This window comes from Solanum tuberosum, unplaced genomic scaffold (genome assembly GCF_000226075.1).
Source record: "Solanum tuberosum cultivar DM 1-3 516 R44 unplaced genomic scaffold, SolTub_3.0 scf00367, whole genome shotgun sequence".
NCBI classification, from domain to species: domain Eukaryota; kingdom Viridiplantae; phylum Streptophyta; class Magnoliopsida; order Solanales; family Solanaceae; genus Solanum; species Solanum tuberosum.
This window is the reverse complement of record NW_006239293.1, coordinates 564,622-580,580: the sequence shown is the minus strand read 5'-3', so window position 1 is coordinate 580,580 and position 15,959 is coordinate 564,622. Positions and strand designations below refer to the sequence as shown.

Here is a 15,959-nt window from a genome sequence, read left to right as displayed (position 1 = left end):
TTTCCTTTCTTGGTGTTTGGCTTCTTCTTTTTCTTAGAGGGTCTTTCTCCAGTCTCCTTGTCTTTTCCATTTATTTTCCAATTTTTCTTGCGCTTGAAACTTGAAGATTTTGTACCACTTGACTCTGCCACAAAGGCATTAGAAGCAGCTTTAGCAGCACCAAGGCGCTCATCTTCAAGTTCAACATGACGTGCAACATCGGAAAAAGTTTTGATGCTATCATTATGGGTCAAGTTAAACTTCAAATGTTCCCAATTATTGGGAAGAGATCGAATCACTGCCTGAACTTGTTGTTCATCTGAAAGAACATGGCCAACACTCTTGAGTTGAGCTATCATGTTTGACATCACCCTAAGGTGTTGTTTGATATTCTGATCATGACTTTTTTGTAAGTGTCAAACTTGATAGTCCACTGTCGGAGGCGGGTTACAGACGTGCCCCCATACGTTTCTCGCAGATGTGCCCATATAGCATGAGCAGTAGGGAATTTCTCGCATTCATGTATGAGGTCATCAACTACAGAACTAACTATTATTCCACGTGCAGTGGAGTTAGCCTTTTCCAAGCTTTGTAAGCTTCAAGATCCCTTCTGTGTTGTGCAGTATTACCCTCTTTTGGTTAATTCAAAACATGATTTATATCTTCCAAAACATTTTGCTCTTCCAGTACATACCATATTTTACGACTCCAAATATCGTAATTATCACCGTTAAGTTTTTCACCTTTGTTTAAGTCAACAATGATGCTTTTTGATGCCATGTCTGTTATTGACATATAATTAGGCAAGAATTTTAATCAATTATGCATGCGACATACAACATTACAAGAAAAATTAAATTCTCATAAAGATTTCATATTTAATGTAAAATCGAAAAGACATGTATGCATCCAATCATCATCTACAAACTAAATATTTAATTAAAATTCAAATCTAATTTCTTAATGTGTATAATTAATATATTGTGCAACTTTGATAACAAGGATTTTTAAGTCTAATAACATAATTTGAGAGAAAAAATAAACTTCATAATTCATATCTTGAAAAAACGAATAAGCAACAAAGTTTACTAGTAATTCAAAGACTGGAATCCTCCCATAAGTCTTCAAGACAACAAATGTAAACCCTAAAAGGTTGACTGGACCAAATGTCATGATAAACATCAGTCAATCTACTACCCCAAGGTTCACGGAGAGAGTATGTTAAATAAGCTAAGGCTCTCCAATTTGAAATTTCCTTATAATCAGCCAGTTCAGCCCATTTTATTTCAAAAAAGGTGAATAAAATCATGTGCTGACATATTAGGGGACATTTTCAATGACTCAAACTCTTTAAATTTTTTCTCTTTTCCCTTTCGAATGGCCCTTTGGTTCCTTGACTGATTTTGTGTCGCCCTTGGGATACCAATCTGTACGATTTCACTCCTTCGGAAACATGTCTTACGGCGGCTTACTCTTCTACCTTGTCCCTTTGCTCGACTTTGAGAACTCCCACTTGGAGTAGTTTGAGCATGTTCCCATTTAGCCATATCTGAAATGGGAACAAAACGAAAATATGGTTAATACTATTTAATACGACAACATATGTCACAAATTTTCATAAAAGGCAAGGAATTGCTCAAGGAACATAAGAATTAAACTAATTTATCGAGACCAATTTTAATGCACATATTAAAATTATAATCTAGTCAAAATAATTGGTCATTATTCTTTATTAAATTAAGAAGATAACTCATGGGAAAAATAAAACAAAGTCAGCCTTAATCTGATTTGACCATTTGAATAAACTTATGTTAAAGTAAATCAAATAAATACTTTATCAATATAAAATGGTGCTATTCTTCCTTTGACTATTTATCAAAGAAATAACACTTTATGATTCCAAATAAAAATGTACAGTATTTTATTCAATAAAGGGAAAAAAGACAAATATACCCCCGAACTATTGTTAATGGTATACAAATACCCTCCGTCATACTTTTCGTTCATCAGTGCCCTTGCCGTCCAAAAATCAGTGCACATTTACCCCTCCCACTAACGGAATAGTTATTTGATACACATGGCGCAATCCTACGGCTCAACCCGATTTTATCAATTATTTAACCCAAAATTTAAATACCCACCCATTATCCATTTAACCCGCCCATTACCCATTTAACCCACACAAATAAAAACAACAACGTTCTTTTTATCATAAATTGAAGAAACAGAGATCACATGTCTTCACAGGTGGCGAAAGCACCTTGTTGAATTGCACAGTGATTCATCTTCTCTCTAGTTTGGTAGTAAGATCTAATTGAAGAAAAACGTGTGTTTCAGGAAAAAAATAAGAAATTTTAGGTAAGAGCTCATATAAAATTTCAGCATATCTGGAGTGATTATTTTATACGAACTATGTGAAGAAAAAATTTACAGATCTGGACAAATGATAAAAGGAATCGAGAGGCGGAGATACGTGTGCGAGTGCTTTTTGACCTTTTCGTTGAGACAAACGAAGAAGCAGCCAGCAAAATCAGAAATCAGAGCGAAAATTATTTATTTTGAGAAGATCAATTCGCAGAAACACCTAAAATTCATAGCACATATACAACTTCTGAGAATAAATTAGAGATGTATTCGATTGAAAAACTAGAGATCTTAATTTCTTCATAGATCTACGCTTCCTCTTTAATTTTCAACAAATTAGGTAAAGCGCAAATTATAATTAACAAATCAAACTTCACACAATAAAATTACTGCAAAGAAAATTAATTAATCGATTATCAGCTAAAGTTAATTGGATTTACTTCGAAAAACAGCTCACCTATTCAATCTTCCACATGATTTACAAGTAATTTTCAAGCTATAAGTTGCCGCAAAACACAAGCTCAGGCAAAAAAAATTCTCAAAAAACGCATACTAAACATGACAAACAATTTCCTCAGCAAAATCATGTAAACTACTAACAAAAATCTTCAAATAAAATCATGCAAACGGGTAATGGGGCTTTTCCTTGAGGTTTTTAGATAGTTTATTTGTGTGGGTAATGGGTAAATTAGGTGGGTTAAATGGGTAATGGACGGGTATTTAAATTTTGGGTTAAATAATTAATCAAATCGGGTTGAGCCGTAGGATTGCAACATGTATATCAAATAACTATTCCGTTAGTGGGAGGGGTAAATGTGCACTGATTTTTGGACGGCAGGGGCACTGATGAACGAAAAGTATGACGGAGGATATTTGTATACCATTAACGATAGTTCGGGGGTATATTTATCCTTTTTCCCTTAAATAAAATATGTGTACTCTTTAAAATAAAAAAGGACTGTTTTTTTTAACAGAAGAAAAAAAAATAAAAACTAATTCGTCCTCCTTTGACACGTTTTTCCTTTTCATGTGGGACCCTCTTTATTACTCCCTCCGTCCCATTTTATATGATGTACTTTGATTTGGCACAAACTTTAAGAAAAATGGAAAGACTTTTAAAAACTTGTGGTCCAAAATGAATGATAGAAATTTGTGTGGTTGTAAATCATTTCATTAAGGGTAAAAAAGACATTTTATAGGCAAATTGTTACTTAAAATAGAAATGTGTCATTCTTTTTGGGACTGACTAAAAAGGAAAGTGAGTCATATAAATTGGGACAGAGGGAGTATTATTTTTTATCCTTAACAGAAAAGGTCAAAACAAAACAAAAAACAACAAAAACCTATTCACTTTTAATAAATGAAGAGAGAGAAAAGGTCTTCTAATTATACTAAAACTCAAAAAAAATTCTCAACAAAATAAATATCACCCTTTTTATTTATTTCTTCTTCACAAATTTCTAGTATTCAAGATATCTATATTATGCTTAAAAAAACCCAAAGATCAACGAAGAAGAAAAAAAATATACGACATGAACCTCTTTATTTCTTTTCATATTTATACTCATAACATATCTTTAAAAAAAAAACAAAGAAACTTCCCAAATTCCTGGTCGAATTCAAGGTGTTCATGTGGTACTTTCGTTCTCAGATTAGATGGCATAAAATATGAGATTCAATTTTATGATGAGCCTAATCTTTTCAATTTATATCAGGTTAGTATAATCAGTGTTACACTTCAAGGAATTACTATGCAAAATCATGGAGTAATTAACCTGGCTCTGATGCCAATGATAGAATTTAAACAACGTTTGGTACAAGATTTGTGTACCTTTGATTGTTGCAGCGGAATGAAATTCACGAACTGAATTATTTGCTCCAAATCCTTCTTTGAATCACTAGGAAACAAAGATAGTGTTTTACAAATTAAATGCTTTTTGTTGTGTCTTTAATCCAAGTCTTTTTGAGTTTTTGTTGTTCTTCCTGTTTTTCTTTTCTGAAGCGTTCAAGAAAAAAACAAAAAAAAACTTAATTTAAAAAGGAGAGAATAGTAATTGTTCCCACCCCTTTTTAAATTAATATTTGTCTTTTTTTTTAATTCAGAAAAAACAATCTTGGGTTGGATCGGGTCGGGTCGATCCACATGGGCGACCCAAACCCAAAACTTACAACTCCGTCCTCTTTTAATTGTCATAGTTTCAATTTTTAGAGTCAACATTTTACGATGTAATTTTCATTATATTGATATGCAAAAATTTGCAATTTATAGTATTGTTCGTATAGTTTTTGAATATCTAAATTTTTTGTTTAAAATATCAAATTAATATAATCTAATTTACCTTTGAAAATTAGTTAAATTGACTTTTGACAAAAAATAATGGAACAAATTGAGATGTGTAAATATATATTCTTAAAGATGAAGTGTGTTAGACTTTAGAAATAATCTAACAATCAATATACATTAATCATTAGACTTAACCCAAGAAAAATGAACTCATACATGAAAATTCTTACTTATAGTATTCAAGAAATCAGGTTCATCAGAGGGAAGAAGAAGAAATTTTTTTATATCTAAGATAGTGGTGGCAAATAAGCGGGTTGAATTAAATTTGAATGGATTGAAAATGGGTCAACATAAAATGAGTAATAATTTAACCCGTCCATATTTCATATGGGTAAAAGTGGATTGGGCAACAAATGGATCGAGTAAAATACAAGTTTACTCATATTTATCCATATTTTCATGAGTAAATAGTAATTTATTATAGAATTCAACATGGAGAAAATATTTTAATTCATTTTATTTAATTTGGTTTGATTTAAATATTAATTAAATTAATTTAATGTTAATCAAAATTCAAATCAAACCATAAACACCCCTACACATTGATCTCTTTAAATGCAATATAAGGAAAGTAAATCAACTTGCTATGAAAAGAATTGCATTTTTTTTTACCTCTAAGAGACTGCAGATTAGTACTAATCACTAATCAAGAAAAAATTAAAGTATTCTATTTGCAGGTTGGGCTTTACATGAGGAAATCATTTTCTAAGAACATCAAAGAATTTTATTTATCTTTAGCTGGCTTTGACTTTAACTAGACAACAAAAATCAATTTAGATACAATAATTATGCCTCAATCTCAAATAAGTCGGGCTTATAAAAAGTTAACCTAGATGGAATGTCAAAATTCTTTAAAACTCTCACTTTTCTGTACGAGCCCAATATTCTTTAACAAGCATCCCAAATAATGAACCCTCTTTGTTTATCAACTTCTTTGGCTCATCAAACTCAACCAACTTCCCTGAAAAATCAACAATGATGAGAATTGTAAGCTTAGTAATCGTGGCAAGATGGATAAGATCCTTTGATTCTTAATTAGAGGTCTTGAGTTTTGATCCTAAGAATCGAAAATAATCCATTACGGAACACTTTTCCTCTTTAATAAAAAAAAACACAATTTGGTTTACAAAACATCCTGTGTTTACCTAGTGTTCGAGGAAAGATTGCACTCTAAGGGATATGATATAGACAATCTATCTTAATGCAGACATTATTAGAAGACTAGGTGAACAACTAAAATTGGACTGAGGGAATGTTTCATGTGTCCCAAATTATTATTTTGGAGTGTGACATAATTGTGACAAAGGAAGCGTAACATTATTATGGAATAAATATAAGTAACTCACCATTACTTATTGCTAAAACTTTGGTGTAATCCATGACTGTTGGAATTCTGTGAGCAACTGTTATAACTGTGCAGTCTGCAAATTCTAGCCTGATTGTTTTCTGCAGAATTGCATCTGTAGCATTGTCAATGGATGCAGTAGCTTCATCTAACACTAGAATTCGACTCCTCTTCAATAATGCGCGTCCCAGACAGAACAATTGTCTCTGTCCCATGCTCCAATTTGATCCATCTTGTAGAACTGAAAGTATATTAGAAACAGGAGTCGTAAAGGGTGATCTTGAACTTTTGGCCACGCTGAATAAATACTTTTAAAATCACCTATGTTTACCTGAGGAATCTAGACCCCCTTCTTTTTCTTGGACAGCCTCTCTAAGCTGACACTTATCAAGAACCTTTAAACAACAAAATTCTGTTAGCAACTTAGAATCATTAGAAATGAGACAACTTGTATATATGTATATAAAACTTACTTCCCATATCTGGTCATCACTATATTCTGATAAGGGGTCTAAATTGTATCTTACAGAACCTGTAAAAGAGTGTAGGATCTTGTGGAATAATTCCAATATGCGACCTAAGGTCATGAAGCCTAATCGTTGAAATATCACATTCATCGATGATGATCTTTCCATCTGTAGGCTCAACTAGGCGAAACAATGCACTGATAAGAGTTGTTTTTCCCACTGCCTGTTCTGCCTACAACTCCAATCTTTTGTCCCCCTTCAAATGTACAACTAATACCTTGAAGAACTAATGGAGCATTTGGCCTGTACCTCACCTGTTTCAAAACAAACTTACAAGAGATTAGCATTGTTTTGAACAGATTGACGGTTCTTGCTACTGATAAAAACATACCTTTAGGTCGCGAATTTCCACTTTGCCACGCGTAGGCCAACCAGGTAGAGGGTGGTTTGTTTGCACTAGTTCAGATTCTTCACTAGGTATTCTCATGTATTGTTCTAGTCTTTCTATAGAGACAATAGAATTTGCTATCGTGCATTGCCATCGAACACACAAAACAAGAGCTGCATTTAGTGAAAGGCCATAGGAGAATGCCATTCCAGTAAGTCCTGTTCAGCAACAAGGTTCAATCTGAGATTTTCTGATACGTGCAAGTAGGCCTTAGATAATGTCATATATCAAAGCATAAATGGAACAAACCAGATATAGAACTCCCTCTGTGAAGCCAAGTCATGCCAAGCATCCATGAGGACATGATAATCGTGCATATTATTTCCAAACGTAGAATTAACCATTCAGTTGCTGAGAAAGTATGGAAAATTGGCCTAGCATTTTTATCAATAAACTCTAAGTTCTTGAAAAAGAAACGTTCTTCCTGTGCAGAAGCTCGAATCGTCATTATCCCAGAAATGCTTTCAGCTAAATGATTGGCGACTAAAGACTTTGTCGTTCCATTTAATCTCATCAGCTCTTTAGCAGAAGCATTGTAGTATCTCTGTATAATAAAATGTGTTCATAAATTACACATTTGAAATAACTACTACTAACATTTGAAAGCTATAACAAAATGTCTATTACCTGAACTAGTATAGTTACGTAAATCATAAGCACGATAACCAGCAGGACCTCTGGAGCGAAAATACACAGGATGACATAGGTAGAGTATAGAATAATGATTGATCCTACAGTAAAGTTTATTAAGAAAGGCAACTCGATGTCAACAATGCTCATATCTGAAGATACCTGCGCACAACAAATGGATAATCTTAAATGATCAACCAAGTAAAACTAATTTTTAGTAACATATTTTTCAGCTATTCTTACCCGACTAAGTATTCTTCCTAAAGGCGTTGAGTCAAAAAAAGACATTGGTGCAAAGAAAAGAGAGTTTGACAGTGTAGAGTAAACTGATTTTGATGCATCAAGCCCCATCTTTACTGTTAATAAGGATCTTAAAACCAGAAAGATTATTAAACCAAAACCAATGACTGCGTAGACGTTGATTAGCTTTAATCTGCTAACGCTGGAATCTTGAAGGTCAATAGCCAACTTGTAACTCTGTATATACTGACCAACTACAAACATTGTGTGTGCAATGGCTGCCAAGGAGAAATACAAGAATCCTTTGTAATGCTTTAGATATTGTATGTATGGCTTCAATCCAGCATCTCCTACTTCTCGTTCTTCTGCTTTGATTAATTGATCTCCTTCTAAAGAATCTACCTCATCACGTTCCTCGGAGGAAACATTATTATCACTCTCTATCTCAGCAGCTTTAGGCCTTTTATTAGAAGCATAAACTTCTTGACATTTTGGATCAGGAGGAGTTTTTTGTGCATTAACAAGGTCCTGAAATTCCTTACTCTTTGACAACAACTCATCAAAGGTACCAGATTTCATGATCTTCCCATTAGATAGTAGCTGTGAAATTGAAAGATATATGGTTAAAATTGCGATAGATTATAATACTCCTTCAAACATCTGACTAAACTTTTCTCATATATAAACACTCAAGTTTGGCCTCTGCTGACAAGTAAGCAGTCCAACTTTGAGAGTGAATATCTAGACACCTCAACTTGGTCTCAACTGACAACTAAACACTCCAACTCGTCCCCACTGTGTCTCGTTGACAGCTGACACTGATGTGACACATACATTTGGAGGTATCTGGATGATCATTTTTGTAAGGTGGAGTATTCAACTGACACAATGGAGACGAGTTGAGGTGTCTAGATGTGCATACTCAAAGTTGAAGTGTTTACTTGCCAGCTGTGACCAAATTTGAATGCCTGTTTACTAAGTACGATTGCTGCCTTTCTGATTTAGATGGATAAAGATTACTAAGTACTTAAGATGAGAGAGTAAACGGATATTACAATAGAAAACAAATAGAATTATCAGAGTTCTTCATGGAGGTAACTAACCAAAATTGAATCAAATGCTGGAAGAAATTCAACTTGGTGTGTTACCAGCAGAATAGTTTTTCCTGATAGAGCTCCCACAACATAATCCTGCCAAATCAAAACGCGGGATGCTGAGAATAATTTTCAATACTGGATATGGTTTTCAAAGAAGACAAATGGAGAAGACTTGATATAAAGTACATTAAATAGACTAGTCGAGGTATGTGCGTCTACAGCACTAAATGGATCATCCAAGAGGTAAATATCTGCATCCTGATAGAGGGCACGAGCTAGTTGAACCCTTTGCTTTTGCCCTCCACTCAAATTGTTACCTCTTTCTCCTATCTCAGTAAGATCACCAAATGGAAGAATCTCCAAGTCTTTCACCAGAGAACTCCTTTCTAGAGCTTGCCGATACCTTTGTGGTTCCATATTTGATCCAAATAGGATGTTTTCTTGTATGGTCCCTGTCTGAATCCATGCTGTCTGAGAAACATAAGCTATCTTTCCATAAACATCAACCTGCAAAAACAAAAAGCAGAAACTGTAACATCTTCTGATTACGCCGATACAATGTATTCTCTACCAATACAATAAAAACTTACTGTGCCTTTGATGTATGGAACTTCTCCAAGAATCAGAGACAAGAGGGTAGATTTCCCTGAGCCAACTTCACCACATACAGCCACTTTTTCACCATGTTTAATATCGAGAGTTATGTCCTTTAATGTAGGCTTTAAAGAATTCATCTCCCAAGAAACATCAGTGCAGTTTATACAAATGTTCACATCATCTTGCCTTTGCTTCTTCATATCCCTTGTGTGCATGTCAGGTTCTTCAAGAAATTTCACAATCCTCGACAGCGAAACCTTTGCTTCAATAAATGCCCCGACAACATCAGGGAGATTTCTAATGGGCAATTGAACAAGTCGTATAGAGGCTAGAAATGTGAAAACACTGCTGACATGAAGAGGAACTCCAAACAAGTAACAAGCTACAAAAGTTGCAGATGAGACCAGAATAGGAGAGGACCAGAACAGGAGGAGGTAGTATCCTCTTTGTGTTTGAACAGATGATAGCCACTTGGTTTCTTCTGATCTCAACTTGCTTATCGCGTCCATGAAATGTTTTTCCCAAGAATATAACTTGAGAACCTTCATATGCGCAAGTGCTTCTGTGATGGCCTTTAGCCTTTTATCTTGTGCTATCATGAGGTTAGTCTGATACTTAAGCTGCAACTTGGCTAATGGGGAATTAACTAGTACAGTTAATATTATAATCACTAATGCTGCTGATGCAGCTACCCCTATAGAATAGTACATTACACATAACACTAGGACGAGCTGAAGAATTGTCGTCCATATCTGATGAACCAAAGGGGAATTCACCTATTTTATGAGCATCTACAGTGACATAGTTCATTATCTGGCCAGGGGAATGAGTTTCTTGGCAGCATTTAAGACATGAAGTTGTTTGTGAAAGATAGCTGCAGTCAGTGAAGATTTTACTTGTAGTCCAATCAGTCTACTTCTGAAGAGCCATTGCCTCTCTGCTAGAGATTCCAAGCATTTCGCAAGGAAAAATCCGGCTGATAGAGCATATCCCTCATATTTAAAGGATTCTCTTCCTTCAGCAACCTCGATGAAGGTATGAAGAAACAACGGTCCTGTTGTCAGCATTAAGATCTTAATAAGAGCAAACACCCCCGATATCAGGATGGATTTTTGGTGGCAGAGGAGTATTGCCATTAATATAGAAGGTTTTCCTAAAGGGTCTTTTCTCATTGAACATATCAAAACATGTTCCTGCTCCATCGACTAATCTTAGATGAGGAATGTCTCCCTCCTCAAGAATCTTACTTTTACCTTTCTTCATTAATGGATTCAACCACCAAAATGACAATTTTCCAAGAAATCCAGCATTTGCAAATGGAGTAATAATTCCATCTTCAAATTCTTGTAAAGGTTTATAAAATGTCTCATCATATTCACTTTCCTTAATAAATCCAATGCAGAGTAAAAGTATTGCTCCAAGAAAAGATAGTGCATTTAATATCACTTTAGTAGTATCTATTACATTGCCATGATTATAATTAAATTTCCACATTGATGTTATACAAAGAAACATTGCTAACAAGAATGCAGTGATTGAATAAATCTTCACTATAAGGAAAGCTTGTTGCTTGCATAGACTAATGAATAAACTTACAAATAACCATGTAATGCCATGAACAAGAAGCAGAAGAACTTCAAATTCTTGGTGTTGCTCTTTAAGCTTCCATACTCCAAATGCTATGTATGCTAAGCCCAAACATCCATTAAAAATAGTTGAAGAAATTGACAACTTAGGAATTCCATAAGATAGTAACTTACTCAATGAAATCTTACAAACTAGGACAACTAACAAGATGAACAATAGTAGGAAGTCCAGAGATAACAGAAAAATATGATTGAGACATGTATCTGAATTGAGCATTTCAAGAAAAGAACTAAAGGGTTCTCCACAATAGGTATTTGAGAAATTCATAGATTCAAAAGACTTTAAAGTTTGTATCTTTTTGTAACTCAGTCAAGAACAAAATAGCATTTATATATGATTAAGCATTTAAGTTTGTATCCATACTCATCTTTGTTAGGAAGTGTTTTACCCTCAATATGAGATTTCTCGGTGCAAATCCGGATTTAATCGGGCTCCAATGTGTATACTGGATACCAGGTGCATTTGGGATGAGGGAACATGTTTTCCTAACTTGCTTTTCTGGTGTTTTGTAGATAAGCAGAAAATATTACTCTACACTTTGTTTGGATGGTTGTTATGTATTGTTTCATAATGTATTGTGTTGTATTGTATTATAGTGTATTGTTTTAATGAATACAATGTTTGGATTAGATTGTATTGTTCTCCGTCTTTACATGCTGTCACACATCCATAATTTGAATGATTATTTTTTTTTTCTTAAATTTCGTGTCAAATCAAAATCAAACAAATAAATCGAAAAGAAAGAAAGTATATGTTTTGGTCAATGAAATTTACATAGTTGATTGTTTTTTGTTTGGACCATATGAATAAAATTATAAGATATATAAAGAGTTGAATAACATAGATGAACTGTTAAAAGTATTATATTAAACCTTGCGTATAAAATGTTTAGTACATTACAAAATTGAAAATAATATCATTACAAGCAGTAATGGAGCTTGCGTCTAAAATGTTTAGTACATTAATGAACATTTAATAAAAAATGAATCCAAATGTCAATAGATTTATGAAGTAGATCTTATGGTAGTTTTTTTCTCACATGCTCAACAATATATTTTCTTTTGACGCCATGCGATATCTATATGAAAGTAAGTACCATCCCTTTAATGATAAGAGTTTTTTGTTTATATATCAAGGACATATAATATTTTACACGTTGTATCGAATTGAACCACATGCGAGTTTTACCCAAGAATGAAGTCAAACACTTCACTCTTTCAAACAAAACATTATTTTTTTGTAAAAAAAAAAAGTTAATGCTTCATATCGTCTTTTAGAAGGAAAGGCTCCCCAAATTCAATATTGTGATGTGATTTTTACGTAATTAAGAGCACATGCTTAGCTGGTTAAAATGGATTATGCCGTCTTATTGGTGAATTTGAGTTAAAAACTAGCATTGCATGTGCTATTCACATGTTTTGAGTTGAAAGTAAGAGCCTATTTAACTTAGCTAATAGTACATAACTGATAATTGAAATGTTGAAAAATATTTTTAGATATTGGAATTAATTTATTATTATATATAAATAAACAGTTACATGTTAAAATAGAAGTGTTGAAATTGTTAATAAATAATTTATATGTTTTGTATATCCTTAAATTTATTGTAAAAAGCTATAAATTCAAATATTTTTCGTGCAAATAAAAAGAGGAACAACGATATGGAATGAAGAGGAAGCTAGGAGTTTTGTTTTAGAAAATATATATTGAGAATTTAAAAAAATATTTAAAATAAAATAATAAATATTTAATCGAACTAAAGTGCTTATAAGTTGAAAAAGTCATAAGTTGATTATAACTTACAGGGAAAAGGGTTTGAAAAATACTCCAACTTTGGCCGAAATTGTTGTTACAATACCAAACTTTATTGAGGACCTTTTATCCCCTGCACTATTTAATAGTGTATTTTAAAGGTATATATGTGCATGGACACATTACTATTTAAAATGATGCAATATTTATGATGTCCACGTATGAACATATATACCTTTAAAATACACTATTAAATAGTGCAGGGGATAAAAGGTCCTCAATAAAGTTTGGTATTGTAACAACAATTTCGGCCAAAGTTGGAGTATTCGGTCATTTCTAAAGTTTGGTATCGTAACAACAATTTTGGCCAAAGTTGAAGTATTTTTCAAACCCTTTTCCCTAACTTATAACTTATAAGTACTCTGTTGTTAACAAAACACATATATAATTAAATTTTAAAAAATTTATAAGCGAATTTAATCAGCTTATAATATCAACTTCGCACCTCATCTTAAAAGTAATTGTTTCAACTTTTAAAAGAGGTCAACAATAGTTATTGAGTTTAATTTCTACTCATTGCACTTATTTTAATGCTAAGTAATCCATGATTTGAGAAGCACGACCCCAATTAAAAGGCGGAATGGTCTGGGAGGCCCTTGTACTTGACTCTGTTTGTATTTTGGACCCTTATACTTACGACTTTGTCAACTAGACCCTTGAACTCGATGAAACACAATATATTAAGCACCTCTGATCGTTGACTGAACACATGTGGCATTAATATTGCTGACTTGGAACGATGCGTAATTCCACGCGTTTTAAAGCAAGTATGTATAAAATTAATATGAAAAAAACATTAAAATTTTAAAAAAAAAATGAAAACAACAAAAAAAAAAGACAAAAAAGGGGGGAGTCATCTTCTTCAAAGCAACCCATCGCTGCTCCTCCCCCACCCCACCCCCGCCCCAACAAAATTTCTTATACCTATTCCACTTCTTTCCTTCTTTCTTTGGATTCACCCATCATTTCCCTTGTTCTTTTTCTTAACACCCCCACATACTGTCCCACCCCTAAATATTTTCTCAAAGTTCATTCTTTTTGTTGCAAATCAATTTCCCTCCTAGTTCTTTTCATTTTGCCATGTTTGGTTTTTCAAAATTTCGATTTCATGCGTATTTTTTGGTGATAGTGGGTTTTGAAAAATGAAAAACTTCATTGATAAGCTTGATGAAGCTTCAAAAATAACAAATGGGTTTTGTGAATTTATGAAATAAATTTAAAATTGTATAGAGATTTGTTGGGTTTGTGTTTGTGAACCAATAATGTAAAATTCAAGACAAATTGGTAAGAATTCTATCCATTTAACATGAATTTGTGCCAATTTGAGAGCAAAAATGGAGAAAATAATAAAAGTTACAGGGTATGCTTTTTTTTTCCGAGATAAATAACTCAATTAAATATCCAGCATAGTCAAAATAGTAATTGTGATCAAAACTATTGCTCAAAATAGCTGTGTAGCTCATATGTCCTCTGATATTTTCCAAAATAAGCTTAGAAATTTCAAACAAGTATCCCCTACAAGAGCTATGTAAGCAAATGAAATAACGCATATTAAGTGTTGGTAGCCCTGGTGTAGATCTGCTGGCTTGGAAGATGAAGGTGGAGCTTATGCCTTCTTTGAAGCCATTGATCGGAGAACGGTGAATGGAGGAGAGCGGCGGAGTTAGAGGCAAAAATGTGATGGGGATATGGTTTTTATTTTTATTTTATTTGTCTAATCTTTAATTTCTTATGTGTCATTAAAAATGACGTGGAATCCAACGTGTAAATAAGTGTATCACACGCGCACACATAGGATGAGGAAAGGGTTTAAAATATTGTTTTTTAACGAGTTTAAGGGTTTAGTTGACAAAATCGTAAGTATAAGGGTCCAACTTACAAACATAGCCAAGTATAAGGGCTTACCAGGTCATTCCGCCCAATTAAAACTCTATCTATTTATTTTTAATGTGTCTCTGTCATGTTTGAATTGGTGCCAACATTTTTTCAAAACAATAATATTTTAACTTTTTACTAAAAGCCCATTAAAATAATTGCCAAACTTAAACCTATAGACAGTAGAACTTTCTATGATCTATACTGGTCAATCGTAGACTGGGACCATTATTTCACCTCTCTTTTGATGGAACATTTGTACGACTCATAGGTCTTCCTACAGGTCCGTATAAACCAACCGTAGAAATCAACTTTGACCCTCAAAATTTTACCAAGTCTGGGACTCACCTACGAGACCTATCTACGACTCATACATAGGATGATTGACCGTCCTGATGAATCGTAACAAGGGTATTGGACTTGATTTTAGAAAATTATTTTCCCCTTCCTACGGTTGCCATCTACGGCCCCGTAGACACAACCTTCACCCTAAAATTAATTTTGATTTTCCTTCTTTTCCAAATATGAGGTGTTAGAAAGAGGAAGACGAAGCAGGAAAAGGGGATTCCTTGGGAAACGTAGAGAGGGGTCAATTACCTGAGAGCAACTCAATTTGATATCAAATGTTGGGTTCAAGCTTGAATATATCAATCCTGAATGCTACTAGAAGTCATTTTGGAATTTATGAAGAATGGTAATTTGTTGGAGCAACTGTAATCTCCTAAGACTGCGAAGCCACAAAATGCAAGTCTTTGCAATTTGTACTGATTATGGAATATTCTATCGCGAATCTTGACAATGATGGGCCAGTTGTCTGATTTCAAGCACCATCCTATGTGTAAGAAGCTAAATATGAATCACCATCCTATTTTTGTAATGTGCTTGATGGGGAAGACCTATTACATTTTTCTGAGTAACTGATCTAATTTTTGAGAAATCAAACATCTACCTACCTAGCAGGAGGGAAGGATGATGTGAGTCAAAGACTACTGGAGTTGACGGGCTTTAAGCTAGACAAGTTTCCTGGGGCTTCTACTGTTGCCAAGGAAGTAGTTGTGATCCACGATGACTTTATAAGGGCCTATGGCCTAGACGCGGCAAATATGACTGATCC

The 15,959-nt window shown here is 33.7% G+C and overlaps 1 pseudogene; it reads right to left on the bottom strand.

Moving 5' to 3' along the window:
* Window positions 1-5,377: 5,377 nt before the first annotated feature.
* On the bottom strand, window positions 5,378-11,280 carry LOC102606260 (ABC transporter C family member 10-like; annotated as a pseudogene).
* Between the last annotated feature and the right edge of the window lie 4,679 nt (window positions 11,281-15,959).